The 24,245-nt window shown below is 38.0% G+C and overlaps 1 long non-coding RNA gene across 1 annotated transcript; it reads left to right on the top strand.

Annotated features, from left to right (window-relative positions):
- The first annotated feature begins 339 nt into the window (after positions 1–339).
- On the top strand, positions 340–24,245 carry LOC110355773 (uncharacterized). Its single transcript, XR_002408668.2, has 5 exons — positions 340–467; positions 885–1,000; positions 17,174–17,196; positions 20,217–20,294; positions 22,568–24,245. It is a non-coding gene; the product is annotated as an uncharacterized LOC110355773 (long non-coding RNA).

Here is a 24,245-nt window from a genome sequence, read left to right as displayed (position 1 = left end):
TTGTGGCTTTCTCCTGGCCCAGTCAGAAATATCACCCTGTCAGCGTAGAGCAGGAAGACTAGGACCTGCATACCAGTCTCTGATTTTAATGTGTTTAGGACTCAGGGCCTACACTAAGTTTGTCACATGCCTTTGTACAAGTGACAAACATGGGTCTTTGAGATCATTGTCTGAAACCTGATACATTGAGGTTTTGTACTAGTTCCATGGAGACAGAGGTAAAACCTGGTTTGGGGAGGAACCCTCTTAATTATAGGCTAAGAGCTGACACCTGAATTCAGTCCCAGAATCTTGATTTATTCCCTGAAATTAGGCCAGATGGGTAATAGTAGCCCTAGAAGCTTACGTAAGAGAAGTTAGTGTAGTAACTCTTTCTCCTATTAAAGCAAGAAAACAGTGATTAGGTAGTATGATACTGAGCTTTTTCCATCTCAGTTTCTGCTGAAGAGAGAATGTGTTCTTTTCAGGTATCTGGGAAGTGCTTTTTAAGTGTTTCTGACACATCTGGTAGAGTCTGAAATGCTTTAATTACTAAGGGCTAAAACTGGTGAGGATTGGAGGTTTTTGGTTTTTAGCTTCTACTAGTAATCTGATTTTTTTTTTTAACAGAAGAGTAAGATGGACTTTAAACAGTGATTAAAGGGGAACACTGAATTGATAAAGTAGTGAAGTGACTCCCTTACCCTGTAGTTTTGCTGTTTACATGAGAAATCTTTTAAATACTAGTGTTAATCTAGCTCTGTTTTCACTAACTGTAGGCTGATGCATTGTTAAGCAAAAGCCAGTCTGTGCAAATTGAAAAGAACCCTTTGGGACTTGGTCTCAGTAAAACAGAGAGCTCCAGGTTCTGAGGCAGACTTTAATTAAGTGTAGGAATGTTTCAGGAAGGTGGTATTAAGGAGCTCAAAGCAACCATGTTCTGGACTTCACTGCTGAGCTAGATCCACCCTCTGGCATGTGCTGAAAGGACTTCTTGTGAATCCAAGAAGAGCAGCGTAAGGTAAGACACTGGTGATGTGGGTTCTGGGAGAGCATTTTGGATCTAGTGATTTGTCTGTGGACTCAGTCTGGTGAAATACTCAGCTTTTGTCTTCAGGCTGTCCATAGTAGCACATATAATACAGAAACTGTAATACTGACCTAGTATACAGTTGTTCATATGAGGTACAATGCTTCCGTTTAGATACTCTGCTTTGCAGTAACTAATACAGTTTCTGATGGAAACTATGCTGTCCAGGTGGATGTAGAATCTGTCATGCATATTCTGTGTCTCAGCGGTTGTCATAAACTAATAAAAAAACCCTTCTGGTTACAGAAGTAGAAGGCTTTGAGTTGAGAAGATGGAATTTTAGGTGTGGTGTTTAATTAGAATAGGCCCACCTTTTCCTTGGTCAGGAGGAGATGGCTGTTCAGTTTGTCACATGCGGACCCTTCCTTTGATTGTCATCTATTTGCTTCTAAAGTTTAATCTGTGTGAATGGGCATCAGGTAATGTCTGGTGAAGACACCAGATGTCCAGTCTTGGGCAGCAGTGAAGTATCCAGGGAGATGTAGCTCAGGATTCAGGCTGGGACAATGCACAATGTCAGACACCAAGATGCACGTTTCACTGGTGTCTGTGAGTGGTGCCTGGCCAGGGAGAAGGCAGTCCTGGGGCACAGCCCCTGCAGCCGGAGGGAAGAAAGGGTACCTGCAACCTCTTCTCAAATGCGTGGGGAGACATGTCCTGCTTGGTGTGCACTGGGCATAGAAAAGCCTCTTGTACGTGGTGAAACTCCTTTGCAGGTATCTGTATCCTTCATGTTTAGAGAGTTTATTTGCCTGCAGTACTGATCTGCTCATATATACCTGAAGTTAGTGTATGAAATTGGAAGTTGATGATGTACTGTAAATCTGGGTTTTTTCAGTCTGTAGCATGTAATAGAATCTGTACTATGTAATAGAATCATCCATTTCATTACATTTTCTTAGATACCTTTTACTTGAAACCAAGTTTCAGTGAGTGCATGGTTCCCAAGAAACAGGGCAACTTCTCAGTGCGGCTTTTATTCTTGCTTTTATGCTGTTCACTGCGTGAGTCCATGCCAGTCTGCTTGATGTTTGTGTCCCAAACTGAGTAAGGAATCATTGCCATAGGGATTTCATTGAGCTAGAATTTATCACTTATAATTTATTCATATTCAAATCTGACCCTTTTTGGACATGCCCTATGTAACAGAATCTTTCATTACATTATATTATATACTTTTTACACAAAAGCCAAATCCCACTGATGTTTCCCAAGAACTGGGACGTGTTTAATGAAAGAATTGTTGCCATAGGGGCTTTACAGAGGTACAGCTTGCTGTTAATGTATTCAGCTTGGAAATTGCCTTTATACTGTATATGCAGAGATGGAAGGTGAAAAAGAAAGATTAAATCTCAATTAATTTTGGACACTTCCAAAATGTTCTTCTTTGGAAATTCAGAGCACTTTTCTCTAAACAAACCTTCAGAAGCACTGGAATTCTGTGTTTAAAGCACTGTTTGAGCATCAGCTGTTCAAATTGCAAGACATCTCTGAAGCACAGGTTCATAAGCTTCGTTTTTATCAATTTATACATAAGAGTATGAAGAAAACACAAAGTGACTTAGTGATAAGAATACAATAAATATATAGGGGAAAAAAAAAACAGCTCCATTTTAAACTTGGGGCTTCCTAATCCTGGTTCATCCTGCCCTTCTTTTTACAGATCTTTTGACTTAAACTGCATGTATGTCTAACAAGTTTGGAATCTGCGTGGTTCCCAAACAGAGAAAAATGTCAGAAATTATGATATGCATTTTTTCTTGTGGAAATTTTTTTCATCAACAAGTTACTCGGCACTTGCACTGTTGCTGAGATAACCATCAAACTGAGACAGAATATGCCATATGCAACTATATTTATTGTGAGACCATTCTTTTCAACACAAGTTTAGAAAATGGAATTCAGACTTTCTAGTGAATGAGATATCCTCTGAATGTTGTCTACTGTGCCATTCTGCAGAGATGTCTTAGCATAGGGCAGGTTTGTACAAATACATACAAGTTTAAAAGTATTTACTTCATTTTTAGCTGAACCCAAACAATGTTTCATAGCTTTTCTCTGTAATGTTATTATATAAAATGAGCTGGAGGAAAAGAAGAATATAGGAACTGCCAAATAAATTACTGTCAAATTCAGTAACCTCTCTCTGACAATAGCAAATAATAGATGCTCAATTGAGAACTGAAAGAAAAAGGACAAAGTAATCCTATCTAACAAATTAAGCAGCATGGGGACTGTTCTCACCAGATGTTTCTCTAATTAAAACATCAAATACTGTAAGAATCAAAAGAAAAATTTGGTGCAGTCAGTGAGACTTTCTCTAATGTGTACAGAAATAGATACATCACAGACAGTTTCTCTCCCTTGATTTCCATGGATTTTTAGCTTTGGAGCCTACAATTAACAGACACCCAGACTGAAAAAGAGGCATGTGGTCTCAGTTAGGCTTCTAGATCTGATGGGGACCACAACAGCTAGAAGTCCAGAGTGATGAGCTATCGTGACGTAAGAAGGATGATCTCCCCTTCTCACTCTGCGTCATCTACAAGACACAAGAGGCTTATGGTGGCTGGGTCCAGGCAGGTCTAGAAATGCTAGAAACTTAAAACCAAGAGGGCCACAGGAGGTCTGTGCCCTCTATCTCAGCAAGTGACTTGCTCTGCCAGAGCTAATAGAGCTTTTAACGTGAATGATCATACTCTATCTCAAAGTTGTAGTAGTAAAAGACGTGGGGGGATTTTGAATTGTAGGTGATGGAGTTGACTTGTTAGTAATGTCTTAATAGTTAAGTCCTGTTTTGAAAATATTAATCCTCACTCCCATCTCATCTGCTGACTTTCTTTCTACCTTCCACTCTTTGTGTCTGGAGCACTTTGCTGTTTCCATTATTTACAGACGGGGCTAAAGAGAAGTAGTGTTTGACAAGCACTGGATAGATGATCCTTTTGTACTGTAGCATAAAGTCACTTCAATGGAACCAGTTGCCCAAAAGAATCCCATTTTCAGTCACACATAGCAGGTTCAAAGTAAACTGTTTAGTGAATAGATGACAGTAAACATTCCCCTGGATAACCTTGGTCAGAGATACAAGTTGGTAGTGCTGTTCACATGGGCAGGATTTCAGGATGGTTCTAACTATTGCTGGGAATTTTCCTCTCTGCCATGTTCCAGAATTATTTTTCATGCAGTGGTATGACTCTCATTTGCAATACTATTTCCATTTCTCCCCAGCATGAGAGAAATAAGTAGAATCCTGGCTTGCAATCTGTCTCACTAATGCTTAAGCTGGTGTTCACAGCCCTAAGGGCTTGTAGGCAATTTAATTACATTCATTTCATAATTTTATGTGATGGTATTTTGTAAACATTTTTAATGTATCATAATTAATATGCTAAGGAAAGAAATCTATTTCTGCCAGGAAAGAGGAAATAAATCTTCACTATCTCTTTGGTCCACCAGTTTACATTTAGAATAGAACACCTTTTCTGAAAAGCTGTTGGAGACATATGCTCCCATTATTATCTCACAGTGATTTATCACTAACTCTAAAATAAACATTATATCCAAGTTATTTGCTTGCTACTGCCCTTACTATGCCATTTCAGAATATCTTAAAGAACCAGCATGTGAACATTGATGTGGGGGTTTGGGTTTTTTTGCCTGCACTCGGTTTTAGTATTGTTGCCATGCTTATTTTTTTCAACTTTTGCTGAGAAGGAGAGAAACAAATAAAACCAAAATTGCCAGCTAAAATCCTAGGTAGAGAAGGCAAACTCACATAGAAACCAATACTGAAATGTCTTTATTAGAAGGATGCTGAGTCAAAAAATTTTCATGTTCTAGGGAAAAAGGGAAAACTCACTAAAACATAAGGTATGCTATACCCTTAAGGTTAAGCAGATCTTTTTATGTGTGTATTTAGGGCTGGCTGAGTCAGTGGAGCCCTCAGTAGCTTGAAACAGGCATGGACCATGGTCTAAGCTGTAATTCTGTTGTCAGCTGCCCAGAATATCTCTGTTTGTGAAATAAGACATCTGTTCTCCACTTTCCAGCCACATCTGCAAGCAACAAGTAACCTTATTTTCAGTAGGGCTGAGAAGAAGGCATTTTCTTGCAGCTGGAAGATCAAGATGACCCAAGACAAGTGGAACATATATTCCTCTGCCTCAGCATGTAGTGCTTGCCTCTTGGCTACACCTGCTTCAGAGGAACGACTCCATTAAATTATGGAAATGTACTTACATTTCAGATAAGAGTCCAGTGTTCCTCTGAGTATAAAGGATTCTATTATGCCAAAGATGTGTAAACCAAGAATAATTAATGGTTCCAAAACAGCTTACCTTGAGCTGAGGTTAAGGAAGAGAGTGTAACAAACAGAATGAGGTTGGTGGAAGCTATACAATTGTGTGGCAGCATTTTAATACAAAAAGATGGCAAAAACTACTTGAGTACTTCCTGAAGGCTAATCTTGGTTATTTTGGTTTTAGATGTTGGATCTATGTTGCAAATCTTCTAATTCTCACACTCTGTACAGAATTATGGCTCAATTAAGGAGTTTGGTCACAAGATGTATCGTTGCCCCAACTTGAAAGATGAGGGGAAGGAGGGGAAAAGGTCACTACTCAGCCCATCATTACTGTACCATTTTGTCCTTTGTTTATGGTGATCACAGCTGCAGTAAAATTTTTAATAGCTATGTGCGGGAAGCTAGCCAAGCTGAAGTATCTCTGCCCTTTCCCTAAAAACTTCATCCAAAGTCAGTAATTTTCCCTTTAAGTCTTTTTGTTAAATGTCTTGGGCCGTGGATTAATCCTGAACATTTAAGATACTTGCCTCACTCTTGGGAAGCCTGTTTTAGACTCAAATGTTTTTCCCTGCATGAAACTACTAAATCCTGCTCCATTCTGTGCTTCCTGTTTGTTCTGAGAATGTATTATACAGTGGCAAAACTGTACAGAAATTCTGGGCTGGATATTTTAAAAAATAAATAAAATTATAAACATCACGTATAAAGCTCTCATTGAGTGCAGTGTAGACTGCTGCTTCAGTATTATTAGAATAGCACTTATTGATTTTAAAGCATTGAGAAGAATTGCTTTTTAGTGTTTTTATAAACTGATGTATGCAAATTCAAAACCTGAGAGATTGCCAGTAGATATTTGCTGAATACAGTATAACTAATGTTACCTGGTACTAGGGCAATGTAAGCCCTGTGAAAGTAAGCCCTGCATTGTGTATCTTTTTTTATTTTAGATGTTTTATACTTTTCAACGTCATTTCTATAGTTATTTTTACCCGGTAGATTTTTAGTATGAAATATAGACATGCAGCACAGAATATCACAGTAGGTTTTCCTGGCAAAAATTCCTGTAGCCTGTTAGACAGGAGCTGAGGTTAAAAATACTTAGCATGTGGCAGTGGAAGATGGGGGTCTGGGACTTTAAGATCACTCTAATTGTTCACTAGACCGGTATCCTTCTGTCATCTTCACCAATTCAGAATAACACTTGGAAAAAACAAGTGACCCTCACTACCATACATAATGTGGCAGCTTAATTGGCAAGAAGAGGTTGAAAAGTAGGCTAGGAAAACCCTTTGAGACTGATGGAGCATATTTCAATGCCTTCATCAAGGTAATGTTCCCCAGGTGATGGGAGGCAGCTAATATTTCATCAGGAAAAATATAAAGGTGCTTCAACTGGAGGTCTCCAAACAAATTATTACAAACACACGTTTTAAAGACCCCTTCATGTCCTACATATCTAGAGGAAAAGTAGAAGAAAATGATGAATTTTAATAACCGCAAATTACAGCATTAGTGCACCTAAAAATAACTTGCATTTGCAGTGAGGTTTAATTCAAATAGGTTTTCAGTTGTAATATATGTTTGCTTTCATCAAAAGAGTGAAGCAGGCAATATGTATTTTTGTGCAGGCTAGCACACATGCCCTTTTGCACACATGCCCAGAACAGAAATAATACTGAAGGACCTATCTAGACCCATCAGGCTCACAAAAGCTCATATTTATTCAATATTCAATTTATAGTCAGATTTTATAAATAATGTTTTAAGTGGAAACAATGTAGCTACTATAAGAATAATTTCAGATTAAAAAGATCATAAATTAAGTGAAGACCTGTTGTTGTTGTTATGACTTTCTAGATAGCATAGTAAAACTACAAATAAAGGAACTTGTAGAGTTTCCAGGACAAGTATCCTGGTTCTATTAAACCCAGATTTAAATAACTAGTCAAAACTTAGAATATCTATTTAAAAAAAAAAAAATAAAATTGTAACCCCATTATTGGAAGAAGTAGGTGTCCCCACATCAACACAAGGTTAATGATTTATATTTTCTCATTAGTCTTTTCTGTCAAAAAGACACCATTATGAGATTTTGCTTTTTTAACATTACTAACAGGTACATGACAACTACTGTTTTGACCTAATAAAATGCATAGGCAACTGGAAAACACTTTGTACTCTTGTTACTTGCACACGTAATGTAGTTTGTTATCACCAAGGGTCCCATGTTCATGTGAGCAGACTAGATGCTCTAGAAAGTCTGTATTAAATTAAGCAGAGCTTTAAATGACTTAATCATATTTCAAATGGAGATGTGCTAGCTAGTTGTTAATTTCCAGTTAAAACAATTCCTGATCAGCAGCAAATACAAATATTTGAAGGTAATGGTGTTAGTCCCAGTCTTTTAGACCATGTATTCTCATCTCAAAATCGGACGTCCTCATGTGTGCTCTAAGCAGAAGGAGTTGAGTTGATGAATGGGTCTGGTGGGATTATTTTTTAAGATAGGTCTACAGAAGATCTGATCATGGATATTATCCACGCTACTGAAAAAAGGGAAATCTAATTTCACATCCAGGAAAAAGATAAAACAGGAGTGTTCTCTGATACTGAACTACAGATGCTTATGATCACCATACTTGGTACAGAGATAAAATCAGAGAGAGAATATTCATACCTTACTGGTTGTCACACTTCCTCTGATGTCTACAGCTTTGACCTGAAAGAAAACAGTGTCATTATAATGGGCCACACACAGTCAGAGATGTCTCTTCACAGACTTAATTCTTCTAACAGTTTTCAAGGCTGGTACAGTTTTTGTTCCTGAATCCAATAAATAAATAAAAAGTACAAGGGGATGTTTCAATTACACAGGTCTGTCAGCTGATACAATGAACGTAACATTTCTTAAACTGACTTCTGTGCTAGATGTTAATTAGTCATCACCAGAGAATGAAGGGCTCCATTAGCAGGCAGGTACACACGAGATGATGTTAAAGGAATATATGTGCACAGATTCTTGAAACCAACCATCTTGTTTGCAATCTGTTACTGAGCTGGAATTTAGTTAAATGTCTTGAAGATCTACAAGACGGCTTGTAGAGAAAGCACTGGCTTTTAAGTAATTGGCAGCAGCGCCAGCTCATTAGAATAGCCTCTCATCTGACATACCAAATGTGCCCTGTGTTGAGCTGCTCAATAATCAACAACCAATCGTTCCCCTTTTCACATCACTCAGCATGACAAATCAGTGATATTAACCACATGGGTTAAGGCAAATGCCAGTCATTGTTTACATCTCAGGTTAGCCAATTCTCTTTCAATCGATACAATGTCTCTAAAAATATAATACAAATAGACTGGTGGTGTAGTCTTCATAAAAATCACATTACTTCCCCACATTTAAAAAAGGAAGCAATAAATTACAGATGCGCAATACGAAGTGTGGTACGAAACTGGCTGTATATAACTTGAAGAATGTAGGGACCACGTTGCTGAAAGGAACTGGGCACTGCATTTGCGAATACCTGACTTGTAGGAGATGCCAAAACCTGGAGTCTCAGAGGAACATGTGATAAAAAGCCCACGTGCAGCTTCTCGTATGCTGGGTCAGCTTGTCAGTAGTGCACCCATGCTGAGAATGCCCAAGCCCTTCTTGTAAGTGACGGGAGTTAAATCATGAGAAGCCCGGGGTATCCTTTCTGTACATGTTACTTCCCCTTGGTTAGTGCTGAATTTCAACTGGTGATACATATCTCTGATTCAGTTTAGTTAGGTTCCGCTCAACCTCCCAGCCTTCCCTAGCCTTTATGAAGCTGAATTATTTTTGTCACTTGTGCATTTCATCATCTCAGTGATTACCTGTGGTCAAAGATCACTGACGAATAAGGAAAGCAATACAATACGATCTGCAGGCAGCACTATTTGAGGCCTTTCTATGCCTCTTCTACATGGCATATTGCTGGTCAAACCTCTGTTCTGATGTAGAACAGCACTATGATTTTTATTCTTTCGCTGCCTAACTTCAGCAGAAGCATCTCATAGCAACATAGCAATGAATCAGTGAGTCTAATATTTACTTGAGCACAGCTAAATCCCATATTCTCTTCATCTCATCACTGTTTTCATAAGCAATAGTGATGTAAATCCACAAAGTACTGTGACTCTCACAAATTCAAAATGCTGATAATATGCCTGTATGTGCTAAGCACACCAAATCCTGCTGATTCTGTCAGTTTGGAAAGAGCTGCAGTCTAAGTGGAGCAGGGCGATGTACTCTGAGGGTAACTGGAAGGACAAGTCTTAATTCTAAGAGGGAGGCTGGACAAAAGGGTAAAGACAAGTAGCCTCTAATATTAGAAATTTCTTGAGCTCTCTGTTCCTAAACAACATGTAAGATCTGACAAAGAGGAGTTCCTCATATTCGGCACATGATGTTTGTGATCTGACAAGCTGAGGATCTTGTCCCTGCAGCCAAGGACACAGCAACCTAACAGCTTACCTGCTTCAATCTCTGCCTTTCCACTTTCAGCAAAAGTCCTGCATCTGGTTACCTCCTGAAATGAGCACCTGCTGTCACGTTTTTCTCCAGCTTTGCTTTCTCTGCAACACATGCTCAATGGAGGGGTCCTCCAGTAGTGCCCATGAGTGAGGTCTGTCTGCAGGCTGAGCAGTAACACAGCTCTGGTTACCTGGTGGGAGTCTCTCACTGCAGCTTCTTGTCTCTCTATTTTCTCCCTTCCCTCCCCTACTCCCCCTGATTATGTATAAATGTAGGAACTTGATTTCAAAAATTTTTATAACATCACATTTTGTCTGAATTTTTACTTTATTTCTTGCTTCATTTCTGGCACCCAAAGGTTTTGTTACACTGCTTTTGATTACTCTCTCTGCTTTACATAGAAGGTCATAAAAATCTATATGTCGTATTTAAAAATATATGTCTACATTATAGACACTAGAGAAATTAAAAGACAGAGCAAGGGACACTCAAAAGATTCAGTGAATGTGCATAGCGGCTACCATTAAAAGTACATTTATCCAGACATCCACTGGTCTCTCTGGCACATCCAGGCTCCCTGTGCAGTACATGCTGCACCGCTGAGGGAAATACAGTGTGGGGGGAAGTTATTTGCTTATGATGGGAATCACGTAATAAATACACCCTGAGATGGTCAGGACAGCTATTACTGTGCCTTGGCGAGCTTGGGCATTTAAATGTCTAGCCATTTTTCTTTTTTTAACGGCTCATTTTATATACAGTACAGCATTGTACTACTGACCTTTTCTCTTCTGACTTGTGCTGATGACATCATGAAAATGACAAGATTACCAGGAGCAATGGAAATAGGTGCTTATTATTGTACAAATTAGAAAAGAGCTGGTAGCATGAGGAACAATGTGATAGACTACTACATCTGCCCCAGTGCAGACAAGAACACCGCATCCCAGCCATCTAAAATCAGCAATGAGAATTTAATCTGGGACAAAGCTAGTGTTTGCCCAGGAGCTTCTGTCAGTGTGGGAGCATCCGGATGAAAACATCTGATTACCATTTATTAAAACATGGAGTTAAAGCCATCAAAAAGCCAGTATTTACCAACTTCAATAGATAAATAGCTCACTTGCTACAAATATCTCCTATTCTAAATGTGGGGCTTAGTCATATTTTCTGGGCTGAACTTCAGTAATTACTTCTACGTAACAACCTCTCAACTCATTTTAATTCCCGTATTCAGTTTTACAGTTATAGTAAGCACTGACATGCTTTAACTGTATTTCACGTGGTTTTAGAGTTCTCATAAGAATATAGAGATCTTCTACTATAATTTGAAATGCATTAATATTCTTAAGACACTAGTCTTGACTCAGTACAGTAATATTATTAGGCCTGAAGCAAAGCTCATTTAGAAGATTCACACATGCTCAAAGTTAAGCATGGTCTTAGTACCATACTGAACTGAGGTCTTAGAAACATAACTATGCATGCTGATTTACTAGGATAGCACTGTAGAGTGAGCAAAATAGTTAAATGGATGTCAGCCAGGTAAGAGATATGTAGAAATGAATACTTGTCTAATCACATTCTGGCTGTGATGGGAATAAAAAGGATATTTTGAGTTGTATTACTTAGGTGCTCTGGCTGCCCAGCAGACCTCCTCTGGCTTCTGTTCCTATCAGCACCATCCTCAAAAAAACACAAACAAAACACAAGAAAAGCAAAACTGGATGCTGTTATATGTTTACAAACCTGTTGTCTGTGCGTTAGCACAAGTTGCAGATAACTATGAAATAGACAAGGTGAGGATTAGGCTGCAGTGGGCCTTTCCAGGACCACTCAGGTGCAGCAGGTATCATCACAGTGTTGTGATGACTGCAGGTGAAAAAGGAGATTTCAGTTTTCTTAATAACATTGCAGTGTGGGGGTTTTTTGTGGTGATCTTATTATACTTGCTGAGAATGTTGGCTTTTTATCATTCATGAACAAGTAAATGTTTCTGTAAGAAAAGGCTTTTCCTTTATGCTCAAGAATATAATAATTTTTCTTACCTTGAGACCCAGACTGAGGGAGGAAGTGAGGGCACAATCAAATACACAGGGGAAAAAACATTGTCCTGGAAAGGTCACAGTGTAGTAATAAGGCATGTCCTTCAATAACCATCGTTACTTTAAGGAGAATGATGATTTAGGGTCATTCTCATTTGCTTAGTCAGAATTTCCTGCAGCATTCTTTTGCCCTGTGTTAGTGAGACTGAATGAGCTGTGCTGGGTAGCCCGGCACTCTATGTCTTGATCATCAGAAAAAGATGGCAGAACAACATCTGTTTCCCTGACTGCAGACATGCAGGTATTTTATCTGCATGTGTGTAACTGGAGACCAGAATCGATCTCTTTGCTCTTGTGGTTTGGCAGTTCCAGAAGCAGGCAGCTTTGTCAGTGTTTCATATACGTAATGGTATCTGTGGCTGTCTCTCAGTGAAGCGGATGTTTCCATTTCTATCCATGATTCTTTTGGCCTAATTGAATTACTGGAGCTCACTAACGACAAACATGACTCAAAGTACAGACTAGGTGATGGCCTTCATACCACTGTGCCATGTCATGGTTTTCCTGCTGCTTCTTGGTCTCCCTGTGGATAGCAGAAGAAATCTATAGGCTCCCTGCCTGGGCTAGCACCTCCTTGGAAAGTGGCTCCATGTAGCTGCTCAAATTAATTGGCATATATAGGAAGGAACGAAGCAAAGGATTTTTGGAGAGACACCAGCTTTAATATAGGCAGGCTCATCTTTCTCTGCAGTCAGTGAAAAGGGAAAGGTCTCCTACATATTCAATTCCTGTTTTGCAAACTATTAAGTGACTACTCCAGGAGTCTCAATTCCCCTTGAGTGTTCAATTTATTTTTTTTAGCAGGCAGCTAAAAATTAGGTAGCTATGACTATGCAATCAATGAGTATCAACAGTCTTATTGCAAACAAAACTAGTAAGAGCAAACAGGGAATTACCAAGAATCATCAGAGTACTGTAGTTAAATGCAAGGTAATCCCCAAATGCCCCAATATGTGACAGTCAGTAATTTTCGGAAAATGTGTCCAAATCCCTGGCCTGCTCCTGACTTTCTGAATTCAGTTGAATTTGCTATAGGTTAAAGTGCTTAGAACAGCACATGGGGAAATCGGAATGCAGAGCACTTCAGTCTTTCATTCTGTATCTGACAGAAGACATGTCTGTTTGTGCTCCTCATCTGTCTTTGGAAAAGTGTGGGAGTCTCTTCCCATCAAGCCCTGGCCAGGCAGTCTGACCACACTCACTTCCCAGGCTTAGCATTAGGCTTTTGGAGACCCCTCAATGTATTTATGTCTTGTAAAGATCCTATTGCACTGTCAGCACTTAACACCAGATAATAATTCTGGAGCCAGACACTCCCATCACAAGCCACAAGTCACTTCCATTGATTTCAAGTACAATGCTGCTTTTATCTCCACTCCATTCAGGAAAGAGTGTGGTTGGGTCACCCTCACTATATATATCTCATTTGAGCAATACAAGAAAAGTGACATACTGGAAGAAACTCTTGTACAAAGGCAATGTGGCTTTATACTAATTCCTAGAATGGTGCATATAAAAAGAAGGATTTTTTTTCTTTGAAAGTGAGCTAATAATCCCAATGTAATAACAGGGATATTGTTGGTAATATCTACTAGCTTTCATGAACAGCAAGAAACTAACAATTAAGTCTTAAACCAAAATCAACTGTATAGAAAATGACCAATTTCAGTGAAGAAGATTGTCTCTAAGAAGTCTAGTTTGATCAGGTTCTTTCACAGTAATCAGAAGGAAGAGAAAAATGTATACATATGAGCCAGTAAGGCTATTGAGGAGAGCAGATTTTAGGACTTTGCACTTGATTTGCTTTTCAAGCAATCTGAATGACTAAATGGTGGTGGGGAGGGAGTAGAAGGGACTTCATATTTGTATATATCTATATCTATATATATTACAAAAAAGCACCATTATTAGTGCAAAAGGCACTGTTATTAGTGCAGCAGTAGAATCTCAAGTCACAGACAGACTTTAGGCATGGCTGCTCATAGCAGGATCCAGATGCCAAACTAGAAAAGATATGTAACGCTTCCCATAGCAGCATCTGGCTTTTTGGCAGGGTCCACACACTTGGACATTGACGACTCTGGTTTTGCTTCGTAGTCTTGCAAAGCATTGGATTGCAGTGGCTCCGAGTAAAACTGCAGAACCTTTTCCTCCATAGCACATCATTGCACATAGCATTTCCCTTTTCCTAAATAAATTCCTCACCAGCAGATAAGCAAAAATGGAACTGCTCCGACCTTTAATACAAAAATATTTCAATGTTGGAAAAAATCAGGACGCTAAATGCTCGCTCTTGTGTTTCATTTTTTGTGTGTTGCAGATCAAGCACGGATTGTGGCTGTATAGAAAGACTTGGGAAATATCCAAAGCGAATATGCCTTGCCTGCAAATGAGAAAAGGGCTCAAAGTGCATAAATACTCTTGCGTGCCTTTAATGGATTTAAGCTAGTAGTATGTCAAAGTAAAATACATTATGCTGATATATAATGAAGCCATCTCTTAAAGCAAGTTACAGTAGAGAATCACTATATTTTCGTTCTATACCTTTCACCAAAGGCTTTTACAATGATATTAAATATTAACTCTGTATAGATTTAATCCCAAGCCGCAGCAGCAGCCTTAAGGTTAATAGTCCTTTTAATTAAAGGATAAGTCAGTTATTGAACACAGAAGCTAATCACAAAAGGATTACCACTGAAAATGAACATAGTCTGTGCAATTAGTCTGATAATTAAGACTTAAGTACTGGACAGAGATCAAAGTGCTTGTAATCTGCAGTAAAGTTCCTAGAGTTGTAAGGATTTTCAAAATGTTAGCTTGTGCTTTATTGCACCTTCCATTTATTGTGTACCCATGATAGCAGCAAACACATTTTCCCAATGGATATCAGCATGTATAACTGCAACAGCTGTTACTACATAAGCCTGGTGTTTCTCACAATATGATTACTCTGTCAACGACTACCATAAAAGGTGGCATCTGTATTCATCAAACAAAGTTATCAATAAATGTAAAGCCATACAACAATTAGAGATCTCCAAGGAAGAACAAATCCAACAAAAAAAAATGTCAACTACACTATTTAATTACTAAGATTGTTAATCAATAAAATGCCTTCATAACTTTTAATTAAATTTTTATTTGAACTGGATGTTTAGAGAATCTGATTCTTTGTTTTTGTTTCATTTAACAGTTGCACTACTAAAGTACTGGTGGCATCTGTGAACAGCCATCCTCGGGGGGACACTTCATGTCTGTAATTGCATTTTGTCACCTACAGAGGGTGTTAAGAATCTTGTTAAAAATAAAGGAAATAGTTAGGAGACATCTCACTGTAGCCATTATTATAGTGCAAATTACCAGGTAGAGCAATCCAGAAGCTGTCAGGAAAGGTTAGTAAGAAAAAATGTCAGGAAATCAACCATTCAGCAATTCATCATGGCCTAACACTAGCTCTAAAATGAAAGCTTTAAAAAAAGGCATTGTTTTATGAAGTAAGGGATGTTTTTGGTCGTTTGTTTGAGTGTTGGTTTTTTTTGGTTTTGTTGGTTGGTTGGTTGTTTTTTTTTTGTTCCAGCAGTGAATAAAGATAACAAGGAGAGGGGTTCTCTTATGAAAGATATAAAGACATAATGATGAAAAATGTTGATTATTTTATCACAGATATTTGCAGGCAAGGTAAAAATGAGAGAGAGGTTGTTGCAATTGAAAGAGACCATTCTTGTATATTACTTCACCTTTATTTTAATTTTAATTTTGGAATATGCAGTCTGATTTTTGCAGTTCTTGTTCATGCAAAAAATTACAGACTTTCCAGTTCACTTGCCTGATTCCTATTAGCTCTGTAAGATGTTATGTAAACAGATAAAATTCGCTTTACAGAAAGTTTTTACAAGCACAGTCTTGATGCTAATTGTAACACAGATCGCCTTTGTTCTGTTAAGGGATACTAGAATCATTTGTTGCTATTTGTCTCACTAACACATAGATGTTATCTACCTCTTCCTTTGACTTCTGGATTTAGCTGGTCAGTAAGACCCTCCTGATGTTGACTGTCGATGATGAGTCTCCAATGCTGTAAAGCCACTGGCATGGCCACACCTGTTCTGCTACAGCCTGCCATCGTTATGGTGCACTCTGAGGATCGCCATCACTCTTGGTTTGGGGGTTGTCAGCTCACATTCATAATTACGGCAAAGCATTTGACAGAAAACTCAGTCTTCTATAAAGCTACTAAAATTGTACTTGCTGGGGAGGAAAATAAGGGAAAGGAAGGAGGGGGGAAAAAAAAAAAAAAACAAAAAACAAAAAAAAAAAACCAAACCAAACAAACACAAAAACCAAACCACAACAACAAAAAACCCACAACCTTCAAACCACCAAAAGACTTATCTAGTAAAATGTCAAGAAAGAAGAGTTTGCATAGGCCAGTAGTATTTTCCTGGTTAATTCTGTCTGGATGATGTGGCAGGAAGGGAGTACTGTTTCCTGGTGGGAGGGAGATTTCCCATAGAGCATACAAAGAAGAAATAGATCATACATGTACTACAAATTCAAATTACCAGGACAGCCCACCAGCATCAGAGGCTTAAAGAAGGTGTGTTTTATTTCATTATGTTGCTAAAGGGCCTGAAAAAGAAGATAGATGTCATCAAGGAATCCCTGTGAACTGATGGGTGGCATATGTGGGTGTCTTCTGCTTCCCAGCAATAGATAAATAGTCACCAAACCACCCAACCTGCTGTAGGACCTGAATAGGGACTGAAGGGGAAAAGGAGAGCATTCTGGATCTCAGGATGATCTCTAGGGCCACCTAAGAAACGCCAAACTTAACTAATTCAACCAGTGATAAAGAAGAGAAAATAAAGTATGACGGAAGCAACTACAGATTATGAGCGTCTTATGAAAATCCTGACGGAAAAAAAAAAAAAAAAAAAAAAAAAAAGAGGTTTTAGCTGAATTGGGAGAGAAAGAAATTGAAAACAAATAAGCAGTAAAATCAGTAAAATACTCTAATATTAATCGCTGCTTGTGCCCTCTCTTTTCTAACTCTGTTGCTGTTGTAACTATGATACCTTCTTGCCTAAAGCTAAACTATAAATATAAAAACCTGAACCTTCGGTGACTAGAATTTTCTAAAAAAAAAAAGTTATAAATATCTGAATTGTTATTCTTCCTTTTTTTTTTCTCAGCCCCTACATATGGACAACTAAAGGTAAGAAGATCTTTAATGCATGAAGACAGCAATCTCTCTTAAGTTAACTGTCATGTTTCCTTGTATTTCTGAGGATCTCTTTGATTACAATATTGTATAAAAGAATCAGCAGTTGCTTGCCAATTTCTTAGTCCTTTCTCAAAAACAAATCCCAGCACCTAGCTATTTTTTCAATGGAAAAAATCTGTAAAACTATAAGAACATGAAAAAAAGCTTTGTTTCACTACTAGTAATAGAAGATCAATCAAATTCAAAAAGCAAAAGTATAAGGTCAACCACCCAAATTGCAGAAATTAAATTAGTTTGTTATTTTTCTCCTGATAAATTATTTAAAAGTACTCCTAAACTAATACATACATAAAAACAGGTGTATCTTGATACTTTGGGGAAAAATGTTTCAGGATCTCTAACTTTACTGACACTGCAATATCTACAGGCTGATGCGTGGAGTTTTCTGAAGTTAGGATGATGTGAAGGGGAAAGAAAAGTAGTAAAATGGCCTACCTTGTTTATAATCTTGTTTTATTGTTTCTGTGAGACAGAGAGGGCATCAATTTAAAGATGCTGGACTTCAGTCCACTTTCTACTTATATGAATGGCAAAATTACTGCAGGACTGGGCTCTTTATCAACAATTACGTCTCGATATTTTGGTCAAATCCTGGTGCCACTGAAGTTGATGGCAACATTTGTGTTGACATCTATGGGAGCAGAAGTTTAGGCAAAATACTAGTATTCATTCAATAGCCACGCTTAAAATTTCCTTTTGCTAAGAGAAGAAATAGACAAAGGTATATTGTAAACATGCTGTTCAGAGGCCTGGTTACTTGCCAGCATCCGTACAGCTCTAAAATAAATTTGTAATACATTACTTAAGAAGCAGAAATCCTGGTGAAAAGGTAGTGACCAAAAAATCTGTCCTTGTGTTCCATATGAAAATGTCACAAGAACTACCAGTAGCAAGGGCTTGCCCTGGAGTTAATAAATAAAAGAGAGTTGTTTCAGATTGAGGGCAGCGCATACATTTAAGTCATAGCTGGAAGATCTATCAATATAATAAACAGAAATAGTAAGAAGCAGAAGACCGTCTAAGATGGCAAGTTGAAGCATGTACTGTACTTTTCTGAAGTCTCTGAAAGCTCTTGGTGTGCTATACTGTTCTAAGTAAAATCATGTGGAAGAATAATGCAATTATCAATTAATATTTTTTTAAATGGAGCTGATTGATGATAAGTGGCAGCAAGTTTAATTACAAGCACAAATTCATATCAAGCTTGCATTGATGAAAAAGGGTTGTATTTATATCCAGCCTTAATGCACTACCAAGAGCTAATGTTCATTTGCAATGTTAGTAATATTTACTGAAGACTTGTCAGAATGGGGCACTCACTTCTCCGAGATACCCTTATAAACCGATAATAGCATCAATCACTTTTAGTATTTGGATGTCAGACATGTATGAAAACCCTGCTAACTACCTTCAGTAAAGAATTTTTAAAATTACTCCTCAAAATATATATACATGTATTTTAATTCATAGGAGAACAGATTAAGAGAACACTCCTTCCGTAACACGTTGGATGAGAATCTGTCTTGTTGCAACGCTAAAAATTCTCAATCCATCAATTAAATGCAGATTCAGGGCACCATCTCATATTTCCTTGTCAAATAAATTATGTTTTACATCAAAGACCACACAGATTCCTACTTAACAAAACAGGGGTATGTCTGAACATATCATAAATGTGAAATATGGAAGAGAACAAAATGAGACAGCCAATAAAATGTAAGATTTGTTAGTCAGATAGCATATACCTTAGAAATAGTGTTGCCAGCACTCAGAATTTCTGATTAAAGAAATACACATAATCTGTCATTAATTTTCCCCACAGATCAAAACTTTCTTATACAAACCAGCAAAAATCTGAGAGAATTTAAAAGAAGAAAAGTAGCAGATCAAAAGGTGTTTAAATGTATACATTTCTCTTTTTGCACTTATAGCTATAAAAAAATATTTATCTTTTCTGTCCTTTTCTCAATTAAACACTAAGCTGGAAAAAGGATGCACATTGTCAAAAGACGAAGTTTGAAGACATAAGATTATTGAGGGTAGTCAAATATAAAACCGTAAGTAGAAATTGTCTACAACTTTCATAATAACTTTCTGGGCAATAAAAAGGTAGCTGAAATTCATGTCAACAAGGGCAAAACAGAATGTTTAAAAGAAATCAGCTCTAAGTAAGTTACTGCTACTCAAGAAAGAGATCTCACATTGGGTTGCTTTATAAAACCATTAATTTGGTATTCTTCAGTTTTTGTAAAGCAAACACCGTCAAGAATAATTTTGAAAGAACTTTCAAAGAGAACGCTGAACTGATTCGACCTCTGATGTTTCCGTATCTTGGACAGAGCTTATCATTCTGGTCAGAGTATAACAGAAAGGTATTGCAGAACTAGGAAAAATTCAAGGAGGTACAACAGGATGACCAGACACAGAACAGTTCCATGCAAACAATAACGGAACAGATTGGGACTTAAGTTTTTAAGAACTACCTTAAAAATGGCTGAAGGAGATCCAACAGTAATGATATCATGAAGAAAGCAAAGCTTGTTTACATTGCTCCTAACAGGAAGACTCAGCAGCATGCATTGAAATAAGGAGATGGTTCATTTAAAATAGACAATTAGGCTATTTTGCATTATTATCGTTACTGAAGTATAAATCCACTAGTGACTAGGAAATACAACAACCCAGATGCACTCTGCATGGTCATACCACATGACAAATCACACTCTGCATGCCAGGCATCTGCTGAAACAACTGTCAGAGACAGACCAGTAGGATGGGTGAACCTCTGGTCTGCCCCAGGATGGAAACATAAATTTCACTGACAACCCAGATCTCCAAGGAAATGACTTCTCGGGCAATGCAGCCCTGAGCTCTGATCAGCATAAAAATACATTAATAATGTGCACTTTCCTTCCAGAATAAATGTTCCTCATTTTGCTTCAATTTACTAGACACTCAGCATAGTGAAGCAACTTTTGCAGATGAAGTCTCTGAAGAAACTCTGGCCAAACGAGAGAAACAGCTAGGAGGTAAGTGTTCTAAGATATGTTAGTAATTAGATTTTTTTTTCATGATCTAGGCAATGTGGTGTACTTTATGGATGTTGCCTCCTGACGATAGACTTTCGCACTGACCTTAAAAACAGATTAGCATATGCCTTGTTTTCTGATTTAAATTGAAGTTTTATGGTCTATACAGTTCATTCAGTCAAGTCTATAAATACCCTCAAAATACGTTTTTTTTATCTTGGTATGGTTAGACAGTCACCAACTCATTCTCTAGGAGCTCACTTTTATCAGCAATGATCACAAGCTGCTATTAATCCTATATCCACCCTGCACTGATCTGATATCACCTGGCCTCCTGGATAAAGTAGGCAGTAGAAATTCACCTCACGATCCATGCATCAAGCCTTAAGTTCTTGGTGAGGTAGCCTGTTTCTTCAGACTGACATTAAGCTTGATGTAAAATCTTCAGAGGAAGATGAATCTGACATGTGGAAATAGTTCCAGTGTTTAAGTACCCTTCGGACTTCATTCTCACTCTATGCTTCACTGTCTTTTTTCCAGTCATTAGATCTTCCTATGCTTGTGTCACCAGCTTAACTGTTTTGTAAGTACCAAAAGTATTCATCTGTAGATAATTATGGACCATGATCAAACACTCTCTTCATTAACTGTGATGAACTAAACAGATTGAGAAAGGTAGGTTCCCACTTGCCAGGGGTTTTAGCCTCACAGGTTTTCTGATATATCAACATACTTTCAAAGGATAGGCACATCCCATGCTGAACACCCTACCTCAGAAATAGGCTTGATACCACATGTATCACTATTATTACCATCCTCCACATTTTTCTCAGTATTTCCATCTACATCTTGAAGAATCACATTAGGGCTTTCTTTGTCATTCTGAGACATACCCCAGCTGCTTTTCCACTGTTACTTCTAAGTCTTCATTGCCTCTACTTTCCAATACCTAGTTCTCTGCCCTTCTATCAACTGATACAAGAGGAAACATGAAGGTAATGTATTTTATGCACTCACAATTGTTCAGGAAGGATGAAAAGCTGAAAGCCATGGCAAAACTGATGCATTACCCACAGCTCTTCGTGCTTTGTTTTGCTTTCCTATTACTCATTATACCCAAGTAAATACATACACAAAACAAACCACCTTCCTACAAATTAAAAATAATCAAAATGTGGATATATTATATTTGTCCTCAGTTGTTGAAATGCAATCATAATTTTGGTCTGTCTCCATCACTACAACAGTATCTTCTACTGGAGAAGGAGGTATGATACAAAACATATCTTGCTATGGAATAAAAATACTTCATTTCTTAATTATGCTGTGAACTTTTTCTGCATTTGACAATTTCCCTCCCAAGAGAAATATTCAGCATATGACATGCTGTGTCTATTCACAAACATAAAATAAGCATATGAATTGTAATAATTATAATGGCAGTGGGGATATAAAGGGGATGGCAGTTAATGACATAGGTTCATTAATCAAAACTGAGCGCATGTCCACAGGCTCTTGCAGAATGTAGACCTCTTTTGCCAACCTGACTTTACTATAAGCTTCATGTAAAAAATGGGTGATTTTGTTTGTTTGTTTTTCCCCAATCTCAGATCAGACATCAGCGATAAGGATTTTATGACCTTTTATTACAGTTATTAATAGCAGTAATACTGTCCCTCATGTTCATGAGAATGAATGAATCAATCAATCAAATTGGCTAAATTTTTCAGCAGTGTACTACATCAGTGCGGGATTTTCAATCACATCAAAGTCAAAAATTTTTGCTCAGAAAGGCAGTAGTGTATGCTCCTACGTGGCAGAGACGAAAGCTGTGGGGTATATGGCTATGTACTTCCAATTTAGTTTATGGTATGATGCACATGTACAATTTTAGGAGCTGTCTGTCTGCAGTTTGGTCAGCTGCAGCCCCTTACGGGAAGGAGGGAGACTGGGTGCTCTTTCACAGAGGCTTTATTTCTGCTCTTTTGCTTTATCTTTGATCTGGAGTTACAGTCCTTGGGTTGAAAGTGAGGGGTGGTTTTCCTCTGTGGGGAAAATATGGCTGAAATCATAACAACCTTACAGTGATTTAGTGAAAGATCCATCTTATCAGCTGTGAGAGAAGTTAAATTGATAAAGGAGAACATTTATTAAATGAACTTTTTTCCAGCTGTATAAAACATCATTTTAGATAACATCTTCCATGCTCAGCAGCTACAAGTAAAGCTCTGAAAGTGTTTTCTTTCTCTCTCTCCCTCTGTCTCTGTGCCCAGTTTTACAAGAGGAAACATGAAGGTAATGTATTTTATGCACTCACAATTGTTCAGGAAGGATGAAAAGCTGAAAGCCAGGGCAAAAACCTGACCGATACTGATGGCACCACAACTTGCTTATCATTCTGTGAAGATCAACATCCCCTATTCATGAGGCTGTTGGAGATTTCCAGGTTGGTACCTATTGTCACAAGGGAAACTGTAGCACTCAAGAGGAAATGTTTCTTTATTTTTTATTTTTAAAACTGGAATGGTAGCCCTTAATTATTGTTAGGCTGGCAAGTAGGACCAGGATGGCTGGAGGAGCCTAAACCCAGGCTTTGCTGCTCATTTGTAGCTTTAACAAGGGGACAGTACTTGAGACTCATATCTGTCTGTAATGGCCACGTTTTCACTATGCCCTAGCCTCCAACACAAATACAGGCTTTCGTTTAATTTGTCTTGCGTTTGGGGCCTGTCCTGAGAAAAGACAGGTACCAAGGGATGGCTGTTGTGCTGGCTCCTTTGGGTTTGCACCAAGATCAGAAAACCCTTCTTTCTGCCTATTGCTTCATTGCTAAATGTCCTATTAATGCTAATCTTTCCATTAAAGTGTTAACTACAAAAGTAACAGAGAAATTAGAAAAATAATCCAAACACTTTCTCTTTTATTTAATCCCATTTACGCCTACCACATATATTGGGTCATCTTGGTCTGTGAGTGAAGAAGAATTAATTTCTATAAAAATCTGCTGAAATTCTAGCCCAGAACGACTCAAATGGAGGATCCAGCTAAGCCACAGATGTGACTACAGACTTCCATGACATACTCTTTCTCTCTCTTTTTTTTTTTTTTTTAAGTTCTCTGAAAAGAAAAGCATGAGCCATGAACACATGAAGGTGAGGAGGGATACTAACAAAGTAGCATAATGTTCTTTCCTGCTCAATATGCCTGGATAAAATATACACTTAGGGCTAGAAATCCTTTTTTTTTGTCTGTTTTTCCTTTTTTTTAGTCTGTGTTTCTTTTCGAGTTTTTATTTTGTTTTCAAAAGATTGCAAGTGAAAAATAACATCATATGGTGTTTCCATCATATTGCTGAATCGTTGAATAGCAGGAGTAGGAATGTGTGCTGGTTTGACTGAAAATGGGTTAATTTTCTTCATGCAGTGAGAAACCTTTCTTTTTCATAGCTAGCATGCTCATTATTTGGACTTAGTTTGAGATCAAGCAGATGACACCCCAGCACAGAGTTAATGTTTTTAATTGCTCTGATTGGAGAGCCAAGGACACTCTGAGTGCTCTGCCCACAGGTGTGAGGAAGCGGGGGCAGAGATGGGGCAGAGTTTGACTGACATCCAGAGTGATCAATATGAGTATTCCATCCCATTGGCGTCGTACTCCATACTTAAGGAGCTGGTCTCTTCCCCTTTTTTCAGGCTTCTCGGGTGCTTGCTCTTGTGTGCATTGTTTTTCTCCTCTTCACTACTTTTGTTGGAGTTGAGAGAGTCTTTGTTGCAGGACGTTTAGTCTGGCTTTTGCTGTTTTGCAGAGACCTCTGAGCCTTTCTGCCTTTTTCCTCTTTTCTTGCTGTTGGGGACTGGGTGCTGCTTGCTGGGACTGGCTGCTCAGTTGTGGACAGAGTTTTTAAGGAATTGCCTTGAGTATCTTTATATATATCTACATACTAGTAGTGTA

This window comes from Columba livia, chromosome 7, assembly GCF_036013475.1.
Source record: "Columba livia isolate bColLiv1 breed racing homer chromosome 7, bColLiv1.pat.W.v2, whole genome shotgun sequence".
Classification (NCBI taxonomy): domain Eukaryota; kingdom Metazoa; phylum Chordata; class Aves; order Columbiformes; family Columbidae; genus Columba; species Columba livia.
The sequence above is the reverse complement of the archived record's forward strand: the minus strand, read 5'-3'. Positions and strand labels throughout refer to the sequence as shown.